General features: G+C 39.8%; 1 protein-coding gene and 1 pseudogene across 1 annotated transcript in view; one reads left to right on the top strand and one right to left on the bottom strand.

Moving 5' to 3' along the window:
* DNAH5 (dynein axonemal heavy chain 5) overlaps positions 1 to 19,811 on the bottom strand; it is a 297,281-nt gene that overhangs the window by 255,624 nt on the left and 21,846 nt on the right. The gene's annotated exons all lie outside the window — the stretch shown is intronic.
* On the top strand, positions 4,998 to 5,532 carry LOC129498764 (protein canopy homolog 2-like; annotated as a pseudogene).

The following is a 19,811-nucleotide window of genomic DNA, read 5'->3' as shown; positions in this document are numbered from 1 at the left end:
GGAACTGGAGAAAGAACAAGTAAAGCCTACACCAAGCAGAAGAGAGATGATAATAAAGATTCAAGCAGAACTCCATGAAATGCAGACCAGAAGAACTATAGAACAGATTAACAAAACCAGGAGCTGGCTCTTTGAAAGAATTAACAAGATAGGTAAACCATTAGCCAGCCTTATCAAAAAGAAAACAGAAAAAATAAGCCAACAAATCTGGCAATCTAGAAGAAATGGTTGCATTTCTGGAAAACCACAAACTACCAAAACTGGAACAGGAAGAAATAGAAAACCTCAACAGGCCAATAACAGCGAGGAAATTGAAGCAATCATCAAAAGCCTCTAAGACACAAAAGTCCAGGGACCGATCGCTTCTCAGGGGAACTCTATCAAACATTTAAAGAAGAAATAATGCCTATTCTACCAAAGTTGTTTCAAAAGATAGAAAGGGAGGAAATACTTCCAAAATCATTTTATGAGGCCAGCATCACCTTAATTCCAAAACCAAAGAGCTCACCAAAAAGGATAATTATAGACCAATATCCCTGATGAACACAGATACAAAAATTATTACCAATACAACCCAACAGTACATTAAGAGAATTATTCACCACGACCAAATGGGATTTACCCCAGGATGCAAGGTTGGTTCAACACTCATAAAACAATCAACGTGATAGATCATATCAACAAGAGAAAAAAACAAGAATCCTATGATCCTCTCAATAGATGCAGAGAAAGCATTTGACAAAATACAGCATCCATTCCTGATCAAAACTCTTCAGAGTGTAGGGATAGAGGGAACATTTCCATCTTAAAAGCCATCTACAAAAAGCCCACAGCAAATATCATTCTCAAGGGGAAACACTGGGAGCCTTTCCCCTAAGATCAGGAACATGACAGGGATGTCCACTCTCACCACTGCTATTCAACATAGTACTAGAAGTCCTAGCCTCAGCAATTAGGCAACAAAAAGAAATAAAAGGCATTCAAATTGGCCAGGAAAAGGCAAACTCTCCCTCTTTACAGATGACATGATAGTGTACCTGGAAAGCCCAAAGGACTCCACCCCAAGATTGCTAGAACTCGTACAGCAATTCGACAGTGTGGCAGGATACAAAATCAATGCCCAGAAATCAGTGGTATTTCTATACACTAACAATAAAAGTGAAGAAAGCGAAATTAGGAGTCAATCCCATTTACAATTGCACCCAAAACCGTAAGATACCTAGGAATAAACCTCACCAAAGAGGTCAAGGATCTATACCCTAAAAACTATAGAACACTTCTGAAAGAAACTGAGTAAGACACAGAGAGATGGAAAAACATCCCATGCCTCATGGATTAGAAGAATTAATATTGTGAAAATGTCAATGCTACCCAGGGCAATTTACATGTTCAGAGCAATCCCTATCAAAATACCATGGACTTTCTTCAGAGAGTTGGAACAAATCATCTTAAGATTTGTGTGGAATCAGAAAAGACCCCGAATACCCAGGGGAATATTGAAAAAGAAAACCAGACCCGGGGACATCACAATGCCGGATTTCAAGTTGTACTACAAAGCTGGGATCATCAAGACAGTGTGGTACTGGCACAAAACAGACACATCGATCAATGGAACAGAATAGAGAAATGGGCGCTCAACTCTATGGTCAACTAATATTTGACAAAGCCGGACAGACTATCCACTGGAAAAAGGACAGTCTCTTCAATAAATGGTGCTGGGAAAATTGGACAGTCACGTGCAGAAGAATGAAACTAGACCACTGTCTTGCACCATACAAAAAAGATAAACTCAAAATGGATGGAAGATCTAAATGTGAGACAAGATTCCATCAAAATCCTAGAGGAGAACCCAGGCAACACACTTTTTGAACTTGGCCACGGCAACTTCTTGCAAGATACATCTAGGAGGGCAAGGGAAACAGAAGCAAAAATGAACTATTGGGACTTAATCAGGATAAAAAGCTTCTGCACAGCAAAAGAAACAGTCAACAAAACTAAAAGACAACCTACAGAATGGGAGAAGATATTTGCAAATGACCTATCAGATAAAGGGCTAGTATCTAAGGTCTATATTAAACTTATTAAACTCAACTGCAAAGAAACAATCCAATCATGAAATGGGCAAAAGACATGAACAGAAATTGCACCAAAGAAAACGTACACATGGCCAACAAGCACATGAGAAAATGCTCCTTATCACTTGCCATCAGGGTAATACAAACCAAATCCACAATGAGATACCACCTCACAACAGTGAAAATGGTGAAAATTAACAAGGCAGGAAACCACAAATGTTGGAGAGGATGCGGAGAAAAGGGACCCTCTTGCACTGTTGGTGGGAATGTGAACTGGTGCAGCCACTCTGGAAAACTGTGTGGAGGTTCCTCAAAGAGTTAAAAATAGGTCTGCCCTACGACCCAGCAATTGCACTGTTGGGGATTTACCCCAAAGATTCAGATGCAATGAAACGCCCGGGACACCTGCACCCCGATGTTTATAGCAGCAATATCCACAATAGCCAAACTGTGGAAGGAGCCTCGGTGTCCATCCACAGATGAATGGATAAAGATGTGGTTTATGTATACAATGGAATATAACTCAGCCATTAGAAATGACAAATACCCACCATTTGCTTTGACATGGATGGAACTGGAGGGTATTATTCTGAGTAAAATAAGTCAATCAGAGAAGGACAAACATTATATGGTCTCACTCATTTGGGGATTATAAAAAATAGTGACGGGGAATAAAGGGGAAAGGAGAAAAAATGAGTGGGAAAATTCAGAAAGGGAGACAGAACATGAGAGACTCCTACCTCTGGGAAACAAACGAGTGGTGGAAAAGGAGGTGGGCAGGGGTGTGGGGGTGACTGGGTGATGGGCACTGAGGGGGGCACTTGATGGGATGAGCACTGGGTGTTATGCTATATGTTGGCAAATTGAACTCCAATTTTAAAAAATATATGTAAAAATAAATACATACATACATACATCCCCCATGAAATAGAACCAGTGCTCCTTAAAGAAGTAACTAATTCCTTAAAGTAAAGCAGGAAATGTACAAGAATGGCCTGAAACATCTTCACACTAGAAGGCAAAGAAGCTGCCGTAAAAGACAACGGGTGTCATACCAAAGGATACAGGAGCCAACCTGAAGGGACTCCCATGGACCAAAGAGGAAATGAAATGTAAGCAATAAAAGACAAAATGACTGCAACAGATTTAAACTGAAAATATATAAGATTCATGATTTCAAAGAAAAACAAAAAAACATTTTGGTCACTTCTGGAGGTTGCAATGGCACCAACTTACTTTGAAAACTGATAAGGGAAAAAAAAATCATTGTTCCTGCTTTTCCAGAACAGACTGCATTCCACAACAATCAGTTTATAAAAGAGTTGTTTTTAGAAAATAATTCTAGTTTTATTTTTATTTTTTTTTAGGACCAACATGGGGCCTGAAGTCACATCCCTGAGATCAAGACCTAAACCAAGATTAAGAGTTAACATGATGCTTAACTGAGTAGCTCACCCAGCATCCCTGGAGAGATCTTGTTTAATTCTTATGGCAAAGTATTATGGAAAACAAGTTAGTACTTTTTTGCCATTTTTTTCCTCCAAGTACTCTTTATTTTTATTATTTTTTGTATATTTTTATTGGAGTTCGATATACCAACATATACCATACATACCAACATATAGCATAACATCCAGTGCTCATCCCGTCAAGTGCCCTCCTCAGTGCCCATCACCCAGTTACCCCATCCCCACCCACCCACCTCCCCTTCTGCAACCCTTTGTTCATTTCCCAGAGTTAGGAGTCTCTCATGATTTGTCACCCTCTCTGATATTTCCCACTCATTTTCTCTCCTTTCCCCTATAATACCTTTCACTATTGCACTGCTGGGGATTTACCCCCAAAGATACAGATGCAGTGAAACGCTGGGACGCCTGCACCCCAATGTTCACAGCAGCAATGTCCACAATAGCCCAACTGTGCAAGGAGCCTTGATGTCCTTCGACAGATGATGGATAAAGAAGATGTGGTCTATACATACACTGGAATATTCCTCAGCCATCAGAAAGGACGGATACCCACCATTTCCTTCGATGTGGATGGAACTGGAGGGTATTATGCTGAGTGAAGTAAGCCAATCAGAGGACAATAATCATATGGTTTCATTTTTTGTGTTTAGGATGGATCTTAGATTTGCACAAAACCTTTACTGCATTTTGAATTGCTTAATTCTTCTGTATATGGTTAAGCCACTAATTCGAGACATAGAGCCACTTCTTTTTCAATGTATTTCCCATTTTAGGAATTAGTTTTTAACAAAATTCATACTGGGACACCTAGGGTGGCTCAGTCAGTTAAGCATCTGCCTTCAGCTCAGACCATGATCCTAGGATCCTGGGATGAAGCCCCACATCAGGCTCCCTGCTCAGTGAGGTGCCTGCTTCTCCCCCTTCCTCTGTCCCTCTCCCCCAACTTGTGCTCTATTTCTCAAAGAAATAAAACCTTTTAAAAAATTTTTTGACATTTCTTTTTTTAATGTTCAAACAAGAACAGCATGGAGGGGCACCTGGGGGGCTCAGTAGGTTGAGTGGCTGATTTCTCTCAGGTCATGATCTCAGGGTTGTGAGATGGAGCACCAAGTTGCACTGGGGAGTGGAGTCTACTTGGGATTCTCTCTCTCCCTCTCCCTCTGCTCCCCCCACCACCTCCCACCCCTGCTGGTCTGCCTGTACTCCCTCTCTTTCTCTCTAAAAAAAATGGGGGGGGGGCAGAAATAAGTACTAAAGATATTGAGAAGTTATTATTGGATGGATGTAATACTGTAAATGTTTTTTAAGTCTTTATTTACTAAAGCTACATACTCCACTGCCCAGCAGCCAGGTGCTAGGGTTGGGAGCTGAAGCGAGAGTCTGGCCATCTTCAAGCTCTGGGCCATGGTGGCCACCCTAGGAGCAGTGGTGGAACAACCCCATTAGGCTACAGATGAAAGGCTGGGGTTGGCTGGCCCTGCTTCTAGGGGCCCTGCTGGGAGCTGCCTAGTCTCAGAGGAACCAGCATCTACACTGAGGAGGCTGCAGGGCTCTAGTGGATGACCTACAGTGGGAAACCACCCAGGTGGATCCCAAGAAGACCATTTAGATGGGCTCTTTCCAAATCAACCAAAATGAAAGCCAATCAGTAGTGAAGGTCCCTAGGCTTGCTCAGAGGCTCATCTCACAGAGCTGCTAGAGGAGGTGTGTGACTGAATAAAGGAGTATGGAGAACAGACTGACACTTCCACCCACTGCAAGACTATGTGTATGTAGTGGGCCAGAATGGAGAACCCAAAGAACTGGACCTACAGGCCATGTGAATTGATTCAGACATTGGGTGCACTCACAAGTTTGCATGTGAGAACACTATGGAGGAAGAAGAGGATGAACTCATTGAATTCTTTTCCCAAGAGGCTGACAATGTGAAAGATAATCTTCGTAGTAGGCAAACAAATCTGTGTGACCATGTACCTATCACTCAATGAGCTATGAACCACTGGAGCAGCCCAGACTGATGGATCACCCCCAGGAGGGGAAGGGGATGGCAATGCCTTGTATGTTATGCTCTTACTGAAGTGAACTGAGAAATTATGAAACCAAAAGTTAAATAGATAGATAGATAGATAGATAGATAGATAGATGATAGATTAGATAGATAGATAGATAGATAGATAGATAGATAGATAGATATGTCCTGATGTAGCTGTAGGTTAAACAATCTGATGTTTGGTATTTGCTTTAAAATTCTCCAGCCACAGGGCACTGGGTGGTTCAGTCTGTTGGGTGTCTGGCTCTCGATTTCAGCTCAGGTCATGATCTCAGGGTCATGAGATTGAGCCCATGTCGGATTCTGCACTCAGCTCAGAGTCTGTTTGGGATTCTCTCTCCCCCTCTCTCTCTGCCCCTCCCCCTCCAGCTACAACATCAACGGAGATGAATAAATGAAACTATTCTCCAAAACTGTCAGAGAATGTGCTTAACTGTTGAGGTAGGTGATGGGTAAACACGGAGGTTCCCTTAGAGGATTGTCTACTTTCTTATATTCTTGAAATTTTCCATAATAAAAAACTAAAAATTTTTCAATGGTTTATAGCATTTAAAGCTCCACACAGTACAAGCAGGATAAGGCCTAAGAGGAGTGACAGCATGGTGCGAATACTGTGAATTGAACAGACACCACATTGTTTTGTTGCTCTGGGGCTCCAGGCTTTCTTCTCACTCCTAACCCCAAACCTCCTCCCTTTACATCCTTTCACACCATCTGCTCTAGTAGTGCCACAATGTCCAAAACACACTGCGGGGTTCCAATTTTGCTTTTTTGTGAAAAATGTCCTGCGCCTTGTTGACCTGTTAAGTTCCTAATCTTTGCTTCCAGCTTTCTTAGGACTCCCTCATGTCCACAGCAAAGCTTTCCAGAATGTCATTCCCAACTCTCCATCACTACCCTCTACCATCCGCACATAGGGCACAATGCAGTGTAATCACTATGTTCCCATGATTCATCTCCTCTCCTAGAATGAGCCCTTCAAGTATTTATTGTTGGGGATATTAATAACATTTAATAACCCATACACTAATAAAAATATATGAATGTAAAAATCAGTTCTTACATCCCATTTATCTTCTAAATAAGCTAAGCTACATATATTATAAAACAACTAACAAAATCTTATGTTCTAGCACATGTCAGCTTGAAATATATGGCTGGTCTAAGATATTGTGTGACATGGAGAACTACATAGATCTCTTCCAAGAAATCTCCCCTGTTAATTTCACAGTCATAGTATGGCATAGTCTTGGAGAATTTCTCTTTAATGTCAGCTATATTTGTCATGGGGCCGGACATTCACCCAGTTCCTACTAAATGAAGAGCAAATTCATTCAAAATTTTTCTGGTCCTTACAATATTGAGATTTTTTACATATTCAAAATCCCCAGTAACAACATTATCATTCAGCCCCCAAAAATGACCACATCCTAATCCCATAAACCTGTATATATATATATATATATATATATATATATATATATTAACTTACATAGAAAAGGGAACTTTGCAAATATGAATAAATTAGGGACTTGGAGAGTGGGAGATTATTCTAATATGAGGTGGGCCCCATATAAACTGCACCTGGGTGGCTCAGTCAATTAAGCATCCAATTCTTGGCTTCAGCTCAGGTGGTGATCTCAGCATCATGGGACTGAGTCCTACATAAGACTCTGTGCTCAAAGTGCAGGCTGCTGGAGATTATCTCCCTCCCTCTCCCATTCATACGCTCATGAGCTCTCTCTCTAATAAATAAAATCTTGGGGTACCCACATGGCTCAGTCAGTTGAGCATCTGACTCTTGGTTTTAGCTCAAGTCATGGTCTCCGGGTGGTGGGATCAAGCCTCATGTCCAGCTCCGTGCTAGACATGGAGTCTGCTTGGGGTTCTCTATCCCTCCTCCTCTGCCCTCTCAAATAAACAAATAAGTCTTTTAAAAAATAAAATAATATTTTTTAAACACAGAAACAGACAGGGCAGGGTGGTCAGTGAGAAAGAAGCAAATGTGGTGGAAGAAGGAATGTTAGTGTGGTGCAAAGAGATACCATGAGCCAAGAATGCCAGTGACCTCAGGAAGTCAGAAAAGGAAAAGAAATGGATTGACCTGTAGAGGCTCCAGAAGGAATGCCTGTCAAAACCCTGATTTTAGCCCAGTGAAACTGACTTTGGACTTCTGACTTACAAGACTGTGTAAAAATAAAGTTGTTTTAAAAAAATAAAAAATAAAGTTGTTTTAAGTCACCAAGTTTGTGCGTTTATTATAGCAGCAATAGAAAACTAATACACAAGTAAGTCATCAAGGGTGTTTGTTGGCATGTCATATTTAAAATCAAACACAGCCATTCAGGTTCCATGAGTGATGTTTCACTCATGCGGTTAAGACCAGTGCAGGGATCTGCTTCTGCAGATGTGCCCTTGAGGGCCAGGAGCCTGAGCAAGCAGTGGACAATACTCCCATCTACCCTACTTTGTGGATTAATAAAGATCTGGTGTGGATTTGTAATAGAAAAAAAATTCAGTGCAGGGGCTTTGGTATAAAGCATCCTCCCCATGCTTCAGCTTCCTCCTTTGTAGAATGAATGGGGGAGGGGAGCACACTAATTATAGTACTCAAACAAATCTTTCAGAACATGGTGGACCCAGAGCAATGCTATATGTATTACCCCCGCTTTCTTATAGTCAAAGTCCACAGGAGAACACAGTTTCTGCAAGAGCACACAACCACTTCATGGACCCATTTGCATTTGCCCATTGGGGCATTTGCCCATTGGGGTACCAGTGCCACCATCACTGTTTACTGACTGCTTCTGAGCCCACTTGGCCAGGAGGAGACACATGGATGCCCCAAGAAGCCACAGTAAGCTGGTTTAGGCAGGCAGGAGGTGTGTAGGGACTAGGGCATCCCTATGGCAGGCTGTAAGGAGACTTCCCAGGGCTGGGGAGTATGAGTGGAGTAGACCAACCCTCTGGAGTCCACAGGAGGGGGTAGATAGCAGGCATCCAAGAAGCAGAACTGTAGGGACACTGAGGGTCTTACACACACACACACAAAGAGCAGATGGTAGCCCACAGCTCTGTGCCAGGCATTTGTCCTTAAGTTGCTGACAAACTGAGAAAGTTCAAGGATTCCAAGAAAGGGGACATAGTGGCCAGGGCAACAATGGGGCCCATGGGGATCCTGAGGCAGGGTTTATTTACATATGAAATGAAGATACTCAACCTTCTAATAATTATTTTGGCTGTACCAGCACGTGCTTGCTCATTTCGGCCTTACATAAAATTCTATTTTGCATACTGTAGCAGATATCAAAGATTGGCTCATTCAAGAGCCATGTCAATCCACTTCTAGTATTTGCTTGTAGAATTTTTATCCGTTTATATTTACTTTTTATTGAATGTACTTGACACATAACATTGAGTTAATTGAAGGTATACAACATGTTCATTTCATGTATCTATGGTAATGATTGCTGTTATAGCAAAAAATGCCCCTCTATCACATTAAATAATGATCAATTCCTTTTAATGTTTGGAATACTTCAGTCTTTTAGCTAGTTTTATGATTATAGTACAATATTGTTGTCTATATTCACTAATGTAATGCACTAAGTGTGCATTAGATCTCTAGGGCTTATTTACTACTTGTTCTAAGTTTGTACTCTTAAATAACATCTGTCCTATCCCCCAGTCTCCATCCCCTAGTAACCATTTTCTCTCTGTTTCTATGAGTTTGAAATTCTTTTTTTAAGATCCCACATATGAGTGATATCATATGGTATTTTTCTCTTACTTAATATAATGTCCTCAAGGTCCATCCATGTTCTGGCAAGTAGCAGGATTTGTTTCTTTCTCAAGCTGAATAATATTTCATTGCATATATACCACATTTTCTTGCTTTTCTGCATTGTAGTAACCTGAATGCTAAAAATTACATTTCTCAGACCTCTCTGAAGCTCTCTTGTAGCTAGAGTTCCATACGTAACATAGGTTTTCCATTTGGACATACTTGTGTGAGAACTTAAACTAGGCTTTGGGGCAAGGTAGGGTATGGAGCATCCATTTCACTAGTGGCCACATCAACTATGACAAAGGTGACAGATCCTGGAGCCCAACCAGGATAGCAGCTCACTTGTCAAGGAGAAGCCACATTTCCCACAGTGGCCCAGTTCTGTAGTATGGTTTTGGAAGATCAGCCTAGGGTTTATTCAAAACTTCCAAAAAAAAAAAAAAAAAACTTCCAATGATTCAGTATGGTAGCTGTACCCCTAATAGAGTCCTTTGCACTTTAAACAACTAAAGTAGGGATCCCTGGGTGGCTCAGCGGTTTGGTGCCTGCCTTCAGCTCAGGGCGTGGTCCTGGAGTCCCAGGATTGAGTCCCACATCGGGCTCCTTGCATGGAGCCTGCTTCTCCCTCTGCCTGTGTCTCTGCCTCTCTCTGTATGTCTCTCATGAATAAATAAGTAAAATCTTAAAAAAAAAAATGAACAACTAAAGTAGATACTAATGCCTGTAACTGAGAGCAACAACCAAGTAAATGGTACCAGAAGTAAATTCAGAGAACAGCTCCCCACAGGAACGTGGAATTTGAGCTTGGCTTGTATCCAAATGCCTTCAGACACCAGGACACTGACAGTCATGGCCCATGGGGGCAAGTCAGTTGCTTAAGCTGAAATGAAGCTGACATTGAAGCCCCACGGACTTAGAAGCTCCAAGGTCACCTGCAATTGCCAATTATGGGGAACATGAAGAATGCAGGTCTGCAGGTGGCAGCCACCAAGCAGTGTAACTATTCATAGGGTAAAGAGAGCCCCAGACCTTTGGGAATTACTGAATCTAGCTCTGGGCTAGGAGAGCATGCAACGTGGGCCACCAGTTAAACACAGGAGCATGGAGTTAATGATAAATGATGTCTGGTACCCAGGGGACACACACATTCATTCTGTGATTTAGTGGACAGGTGAACCCTTCCCGTGGTCATGTCCACACGCCCAAGTGTATAGTCACAAGGATACCCTTGGCTAACGGCAGAATCCCCATTCTGGTACAGATTCTTCCAGAACAATCTCTATGAAAACAGAAAGCAACACCACCATCAAAAATATGACAGATGCAGGCAGCAATCCTGACCACAAATCTTTTAAAATTGTCTGTTCTACTAGAACCTATCTCAAGACTGAAGATCTCTGGGTACTAGTCTTAGTACTGTCAATACCTGGGCTAGATAATTCTTGCATTGTGGAAAGCTAAGCAGCATCCCTGGCCCCTAGCCACCAGATGCCAGTAGCATAGCCTCCCCACTGTGACAATGTCTCCAAACATTGCCAAATGTCCTCTGAGGAACAAAACTGCTCATCAGTTCAGAAGTACTGAAATGATGTAAAATAAGCTTAATCAGGGATTGATTCTAATTACAGCTACTGTTCTAAATGGTATTTCTCGAACTAGAAAGAACCACAATTCTTGTTGATCCTCTTTGGATATGGAGGCAATTTATCCCATATTTGGATATATTGTTCCTGCCACCTGCCACATACACAGTAATGTATACGATTTCCACCTTTGAGTGGCCCAGAGGAAAACACAGCTCCATCTGATGTAAGCCTCTCTGATCTTCTGACCCAGCTTGAAGTTTCTGGGGAAGATAGGATGCTGCATGGAGCTCAGAAAACAAAATCATAACAGAGGCCCCTGGCCCACTTTGGAAATAATTCTTTTTTGAAATAGCTCCTGGCTTGCTACTGGGGTATCCACGACCTGAAATCCCAGTGTGAAACCAGTGTTTTCTGATCCTTCAGGTCATAAATTCAGACTTAACATAATGAATATCCAGCAGATCCTGAAGGCACAGGTAAATTCTGTGAGGAAGAAGCTCATATTCCCAGTGAACCTACACCTGTGCACAATTACTTCTCTCTCAAGTCACACCTGGCACCTCTTGGGGGGCAGGTCACTTTTGCCTCTCCACCTGTGCATCATTCAATTTTTTTGATTTGACCCAACTCCTAGAACTTAAGAAATGGAATCTTACAAGATCATCTTTTCAAATTCCTTACAGGACAAATTAAGAAACTCATTCCAAGAGAAGTTTAGTCCTTTCCCCCAAGTGATAAAGACAAGTGGTAGGTAACTGGCTAGGACAAGAACTTGGGGCTCCTTACTAGTGGTCTTTATGCATATTTGGTTGGTCTAAGATTCTTGAGTAAGAAGTGATACGGCATCCTCTTTCACCCCTTCCCTGACATTTGTCACCCAGAGAGAGAAAACTTTTCAATCTGTTGCATTTCACATTGTTAAACTTCTACAAAGATAGAGGAAGCTTCACCTATGTAACCCCAAAACCCTCCCATCAGTTCAGCTCTGCTTCTTGTCTCTATCCCTAGATGGTTTACCTAGACTCTCAGAGCTTATAGAAATTTTTCCTCAAGTCCAATGTAATCATAAGCACATTTTGTCCTAGATTTTCTTAAAACTGGCATAAGAAAATACATTAGAATCGTAAAAAAAAAAAAATCTTTGTGCAAGAAATTAAAGGTAAGTCCATAATTCATGAAACATAATAACATCCATATTACAGGGATTCCAGAACAAGAAAAGAGAGAAAAGAGGGTAGAAAATTTATTTGAAGAAACAATAGCTGAAAAACTCCCTAATATGGAAAAGGAAACAGATATCCAGATCCAGGAGGCACAGTGATCCTCCCCAAAATTCAACCCAAAGAAGTCCACATCAAGACACATAGTAATTAAAATGGCAAAAAAGTAGTGATAAATAAAAAAATTTTCAAAGCAGCAAGAGAAAAGAAGACAATTACACACAAAGGAAACCCCATAAGGCTATCAGCAGATTTTTCAGCAGAAACTTTACAGGTCAAAAGGGAATGGTATGATATATTCAAAGTGCTGAAAGGGAAGACTGTGTAGTTGAGAATACTCTATCCAGAAAGGTTATCATTCAGAGTTCAAGGAGAGATAAAGAGTTTCTCAGACAAACAAAATCTAAAGGAGTTTACTAAACCAGCCCTACACGACAGGCTCCTTTAAAGGAGACTCTTTGACTGTAAACAAAAGACTAGAGGTAAGAGTAAGAAAAGTAGAAAACACAAAAGCAGGAAAAACAAGTATACCTGTAAAAATCAGTCAAGAGATTCACAAAATAAAGAGATGTAAAATATGACACCATGTACCTAAAACTGATGAAGGAAAGGAAAGAATGGGTTCAAACTTAAGCAACCATCAACTTCAATTAGACCGCTATATGCAGAAGATGTTCTATACAAACCTAATGGTAACCACAAATCAAAAACCAGTAGTAGATATGCAAAGAATAAAAAGAACAGAATCCACGTATAGTACTAAAGAAAGTCAACAAACCATGAAAGAGAGCAACAGAAGAAAGGGTCAGAGAAAATCTATAAAAAACAACCATGAAACAAGTAAGAAAATGGTAATAAATACACATCTCTCAATAATTACTTTGAATGTAAATGAACTAAATGCTCCAATCCAAAGACACAGGGTGACAGAGTGGAGAAAAAAACAATACCCATCTATAAGAGACTCATTTCAGATCAAAAGACAACTGCAGATTGAAAGTGAGAGAATGGGGAAAATTTATCATGCAAACAGATGTCAAAAGAAAACCAGGGTAGCAATACTTACAACCAACAAAATAGACTTTAAAAGAAAGACTAAATAAATAAATAAATCTTTAAAAATAAAAAATTATAATAATAAAAGAAAGACTATAACAAGAGACAAAGAAGGATACTATATAATAATAAAGGAGACAATCCAATAAGAGGATATAACAATTGCAAATATTTATGCACCCAACATAGGAGCACCCAAATAGAAATATCAGAAAGGGAGACAGAACATGAAAGACTCCTAACTCTGGAAAACGAACAAGGGGTGTTAGAAAGAGGTTGGCAGGGGGTGGGGGTGACTGGGTGACGGGCACTGAGGGGAGCACTTGATGGGATGAGCACTGGGTGTTATTCTATATGTTGGCAAATTGAACACCAATAAAAAATAAATTTAAAAAAAGGAGCACCCAAATACATAAAACAATTAATAACAAACATAAATGAAATAATCAATAATACGATAATAGTAGGGAACTTTAACACCCCATTTACATAGATGAAGAGTTCACCCAAGCAAAAAATCAACAAGGAAACAGTGGCTTTGAATGACACACTGGGCCAAATGGATTTAACAGACATACTTAGAACATTCCATCCTAACACAGAATACACCTTCTTTTCAAGTACATATAGAACATTCTCCAGAACAGATCACATATTAAGTCACAAAACAAGTCTGAAAATTTTTTAAAAATCAGTCATACCATACATACATCTTTTCTGACCACAACACTATAAAATTAGAAGTCAACTGGAAAAAAATATCTGGAAAGACCACAAATACATGGAGGTTAAATAATATGCTACTAAGCAATGAATGGGTCAACAAAGAAAAAATCAAAGAAAAAATTAAAAAGTACATTGAAACAAACAAAAATGAAAACACATTGCTCCAAAACCCTTGGGATACAACAAAACTAGTTCTAAGAGGGAGGTTTAGAGCAATACAGGCCTACCTCAAAAAGCAAAAAAAAAAAAGAAAAAAGTCAAGTAACCTAACCTTACACATAAAGGAGCTAGAAAAAGAACAAACAAACCCTAAATCCAGCAAAAGGAAAAAAATAATAAAGAGCAGAAACAAATGATATAGAAAATAAATAAATAATAATAGATCAATGAAACCAGGAGCTGCTGCTTCTTTGAAAAAATTAATAAAATTAATAAACCTCTAGCCAGACTCACCACTCCCCCCAAAAAGAAAGAGGATCCAAATAAACAAAATCACTAATGAAAGGGAAGAAATAACAACCAACAGAAATACAAACAACTGCAACAAAATATTATGAAAACCTATATGCCAATAAATTGGATAGCTTAGCAGAAAGATAAATTCCTAGAAACATATAACCTACCAAAAATAAAGCAGGAAGAAACAGAAAATTTGACAGACTGATTACCAGCAATGAAATTGAATCAGTAATCAAAACACTCCCAAAAAACGAAAATCCAGGACCAGACAGCTTCCCAGGCAAATTCTACCATTGAAAGTGTTAATACCTATTTTTCTCAAACTATTCCAAAAAATAGAAGAAGAACAAAAACTTTCAAATTGTTGTTCATTACCCTAACAAAACCAGATACGGATGAAAAAAAAAATCAGGACAACACAAAGAAATGGAAAGACATTCCATGCTCATGGATTGGAAAAACAAGTATTTTTGTTTTTTTAAAGATTTTATTTATTCATGAGAGACACACAGAGAGAGAGAGAGAGGCAGAGACACAGGCAGAGGGAGAAGCAGGCTCCATGCAGGGAGCCTAACATGGGACTCGATCCGGGGTCTCTAGGATCATGCCCTGGGCCGAAGGCGGTACTAAACTGCTGAGCCACCCGGGCTGCCCCTGGAAAAACAAATATTGTTAAAATGTCTCTACTACCAAAGCAATCTACACATTTAATGCACTCCCTATCCAAATACCAACAGCATTTTTCACACAACTAGAACACACAATCCTAAAATTTGTATGGAACCACAAAATACCTCAAAGAGCCAAGGCAATCTTGAAAAAGAAAAACAAAATTGGAGGTATCACAATTCCAGACTTTAAGTTATATTACAAAGAGTAGTAATTAAAATAGTATAATATAGTCCTGGCATAAAAATAGACATATAGATCAATAGAATAGAACAGAAGATCCAGAAATAAACCCATAATCATATGGTCAATTAACCTTCAACAAAGGAGGAATGAATATACAATGGGGAAAAGATGATCTCTTCAACAAATAGTATTGGGTTGGGAAAACTAGACAGCTATATACAGAAGAATGAAACTGGACAACTCAGAATGAAATAAAGACCTAAATGTGAGGCCTAAAACCATAAAAATCCCTGAAGAGAACACAAGCAGTAATTTCTCTGACATTGGCCACAGCAACATTTTTCTAGATAGGTCTCCTGAGGCAAGGGAAATAAAAGCAAAAATAAATTATTAGAACTAAATTAAAAAGTTTCTGCACAGTGAAGGAAACAATCAACAAAACTAAAAGGCAACAGATTGGGAGAAGAATATTTGTGAATGACATATCCAATAAATGGTTAGTATCCATAATATATAAAGAACTGATACAACTCAATACCAAAAAACCAAATAATCCAATTAAAAAATGGGCAGAAGACACAGATATTTTTCCAAACAAGACATAGAGATAGTCAACAGATACATGAAAAGATGCTCAACATCACTCATCGTCAGGGAAATGCAAATCAAAATACAATGAGATATCACCTCACACCTGACAGAATGGCTAAAATCAAAAACACACGAAACAAGTGTTGGTGAAGATGTAGAGAAAAAGGGGCCCTCTTGCACTGTTTTTGGGAATGCACCTGGTGCAGCCACTGTGGAAGACAGTATGGACATTCCCCAAAAAACTGAAAATAGAACTACCCTACAATCCAGTAATTAATTGCACTGCTAGGCATTTACCCTCAAAATACAAAAACACTAATTCAAAGGGATACATATAACCCTATGCTTATTGCAGCATTACTTACAATAGCCAAGATATGGAAGCAGCCCAAGTGTCCATCAATAGACGAAGGGATGAAGATGTGGTGTGGGGGCACCTGGGTGGCCCAGTGGTTGAGCGTCTGCCTTCAGCTCAGGGCATGAACTCAGGGTCCTGGGATCAAGTACCTCATCAGGCTCCCTACAGGGAGCCTGCTTCTCCCTCTGCCTGTGTCTCTCCCTCTCTATCTCTCATGAACAAATAAATATCATTTTTTGAAAAAGATCTGTGTGTGTATATATATGAACATTAATAAAGAAGTATGAAAAGTATCCATTTGCAACAGCATGGATAGAGCTAGAGAATATAATGCTAAGCAAAATAAGTCAGAGAAAAACACGTACCATATAATCTCATTTATATGTGGAACTAAAGAAACAAAATAAATGAGCATAATAAAAAAGAGAGAGAAAGAGAAACCAAGAAAGAGATTATTAACTATAGAGAACCCAGAGGATTACCAGAAAGGAGGAGGGTGGAGAAACAGGTGATGGGGATTAAAGAGTACATTTATACGAAAAAATAAAATAGATAAAATAGAAAAAAATTTTTAAGAAATTAAGGCTAAACCAAATGGAGGTGTCTTGTTTTGTGTTTTTAGATAGTATTGCAATTACAGAGTCAGTATCAGCTAATGAAGTGACTTCATCACCTATAAAAATAATTAGAAGGGGTGTCCAGCTGGCTCAGTTGAAAGAGCACGCAACTTTTTTTTTTTGTAAATTTATTTTTTATTGGTGTTCAATTAGCCAACATATAGAATAACACCCAGTGCTCATCCCATCAAGTGCCCCCACTCAGTGCCCGTCACCCATTCACCCCCACCCCCTGCCCCCCTCCCCTTCCACCACCCCTAGTTCATTTCCCAGTTAGGAGTCTCTATGTTCTGTCTCTCTCATGATATTTCCCACTCATTTTTCTCCTTTCCCTTTATTCCCCGTCACTATTTTTCATATTCCCCAAATGAATGAGACCATAATGTTTGTCCTTCTCCGATTGACTTACTTCACTCAGCATAATACCCTCCAGTTCCATCCACGTCGAAGCAAATGGTGGGTATTTGTCGTTTCTAATGGCTGAGTAATATTCCATTGTATACGTAAACCACATCTTCTTTATCCATTCATCTTTCGATGGACGCCGAGGCTCCTTCCACAGTTTGGCTATTGTGGACATTGCTGCTAGAAACATCGGGGTGCAGGTGTCCCAGCGTTTCATTGCATCTGAATCTATGGGGTAAATCCCCAGCAGTGCAATTGCTGGGCCGTAGGGCAGGTCTATTTTTAATCTTGAGAACCTCCACACAGTTTTCCAGAGTGGCTGCACCAGTTCACATTCCCACCAACAGTGCAGGAGGGTTCCCTTTCTCCGCATCCTCTCCAACATTTGTTGTTTCCTGCCTTGTTAATTTTCCCCATTCTCACTGGTGTGAGGTGGTATCTCATTGTGGTTTTGATTTGTATTTCCCTGATGGCAAGTGATGCAGAGCATTTTCTCATGTGCTTGTTGGCCATGTCTATGTCTTCCTCTGTGAGATTTCTCTTCATGTCTTTTGCCCATTTCATGATTGGATTGTTTGTTTCTTTGCTGTTGAGTTTAATAAGTTCTTTATAGATTTTGGAAACTAGCCCTTTATCTGATATGTCATTTGCAAATATCTTCTCCCATTCTGTAGGTTGTCTTTGAGTTTTGTTGACTGTATCCTTTGCTGTGCAAAAGCTTCTTATCTTGATGAAGTCCCAATAGTTCATTTTTGCTTTTGTTTCTTTTGCCTTCGTGGATGTATCTTGCAAGAAGTTACTGTGGCCAAATTCAAAAAGGGTGTTGCCTGTGTTCTCCTCTAGGATTTTGATGGAATCTTGTCTCACATTTAGATCTTTCATCCATTTTGAGTTTATCTTTGTGTATGGTGTAAGAGAGTGGTCTAGTTTCATTCTTCTGCATGTGGATGTCCAATTTTCCCAGCACCATTTATTGAAGAGACTGTCTTCTTCCAGTGGATAGTCTTTCCTCCTTTGTCGAATATTAGTTGACCATAAAGTTCAGGGTCCACTTCTGGATTCTCTATTCTGTTCCATTGATCTATGTGTCTGTTTTTGTGCCAGTACCACACTGTCTTGATGACCACAGCTTTGTAGTACAACCTGAAATCTGGCATTGTGATGCCCCCAGATATGGTTTTCTTTTTTAAAATTCCCCTGGCAATTCGGGGTCTTTTCTGATTCCACACAAATCTTAAGATAATTTGTTCTAACTCTCTGAAGAAAGTCCATGGTATTTTGATAGGGATTGCATTAAACGTGTAAATTGCCCTGGGTAACATTGACATTTTCACAATATTAATTCTGCCAATCCATGAGCATGGAATATTTTTCCATCTCTTTGTGTCTTCCTCAATTTCTTTCAGAAGTGTTCTATAGTTTTTAGGGTATAGATCCTTTACCTCTTTGGTTAGGTTTATTCCTAGTATCTTATGCTTTTGGGTGCAATTGTAAATGGGATTGACTCCTTAATTTCTCTTTCTTCAGTCTCATTGTTAGTGTATAGAAACTGCCACTGACTTCTGGGCATTGATTTTGTATCCTGCCACGCTACCAAATTGCTGTATGAGTTCTAGCAATCTTGAGGTGGAGGCTCTTGGGTTTTCTACGTAGAGTATCATGTCATCTGCAAAGAGGGAGATTTTGACTTCTTCTTTGCCAATTTGAATGCCTTCTAATGTCTTTTTGTTGTCTGATTGCTGAGGCTAGGACTTCCAATACTATGTTGAATAGCAGTGGTGAGAGTGGACATCCCTGTCTTGTTCCTGATCTTAGGGGAAAGGCTCCCAGTGCTTCCCCATTGAGAATGATATTTGCTGTGGGCTTTTCGTAGATGGCTTTTAAGATGTCGAGGAAAGTTCCCTCTATCCCTACACTCTGAAGAGTTTTGATCAGGAATGGATGCTGTATTTTGTCAAATGCTTTCTCTGCATCTAATGACAGGATCTTATGGTTCTTGGTTTTTCTCTTGCTGATATGATGAATCACATTGATTGTTTTACGAGTGTTGAACCAGCCTTGTGTCCCGGGAATAAATCCTACTTGGTCATAGTGAATAATTTTCTTAATGTACTATTGGATCCTATTGGCTAATATCTTGTTGAGAATTTTTGCATCCATGTTCATCAGGGATATTGGTCTGTAAATCTCCTTTTTGGTGGGGTCTTTGTCTGGTTTTGGAATTAAGGTGATGCTGGCCTCATAGAACGAGTTTGGAAGTACTCCATCTCTTTCTATCTTTCCGAACAGCTTTAGTAGAATAGGTACGGTTTCTTCTTTAAACATTTGATAGAATTCCCCAGGGAAGCCATCTGGCCCTGGACTTTTGTGTCTTGGGAGGTTGTTGATGACTGCTTCAATTTCCTCCCTGGTTATTGGCCTGTTCAAGTTTTCTATTTCTTCCAGTTCCAGTTTCGGTAGTTTGGGGTTTTCCAGAAATGCGTCATTTCTTCTAGATTGCCTAATTTATTGGCGTATAGCTGCTCATAATATGTTTTTAAAAATCGTTTTTATTTCC

Source organism: Nyctereutes procyonoides, unplaced genomic scaffold (genome assembly GCF_905146905.1).
Source record: "Nyctereutes procyonoides isolate TBG_1078 unplaced genomic scaffold, NYPRO_anot_genome, whole genome shotgun sequence".
In the NCBI taxonomy this organism is placed as follows: Eukaryota; Metazoa; Chordata; class Mammalia; order Carnivora; family Canidae; genus Nyctereutes; species Nyctereutes procyonoides.
The sequence above is the reverse complement of the archived record's forward strand: the minus strand, read 5'-3'. Positions and strand labels throughout refer to the sequence as shown.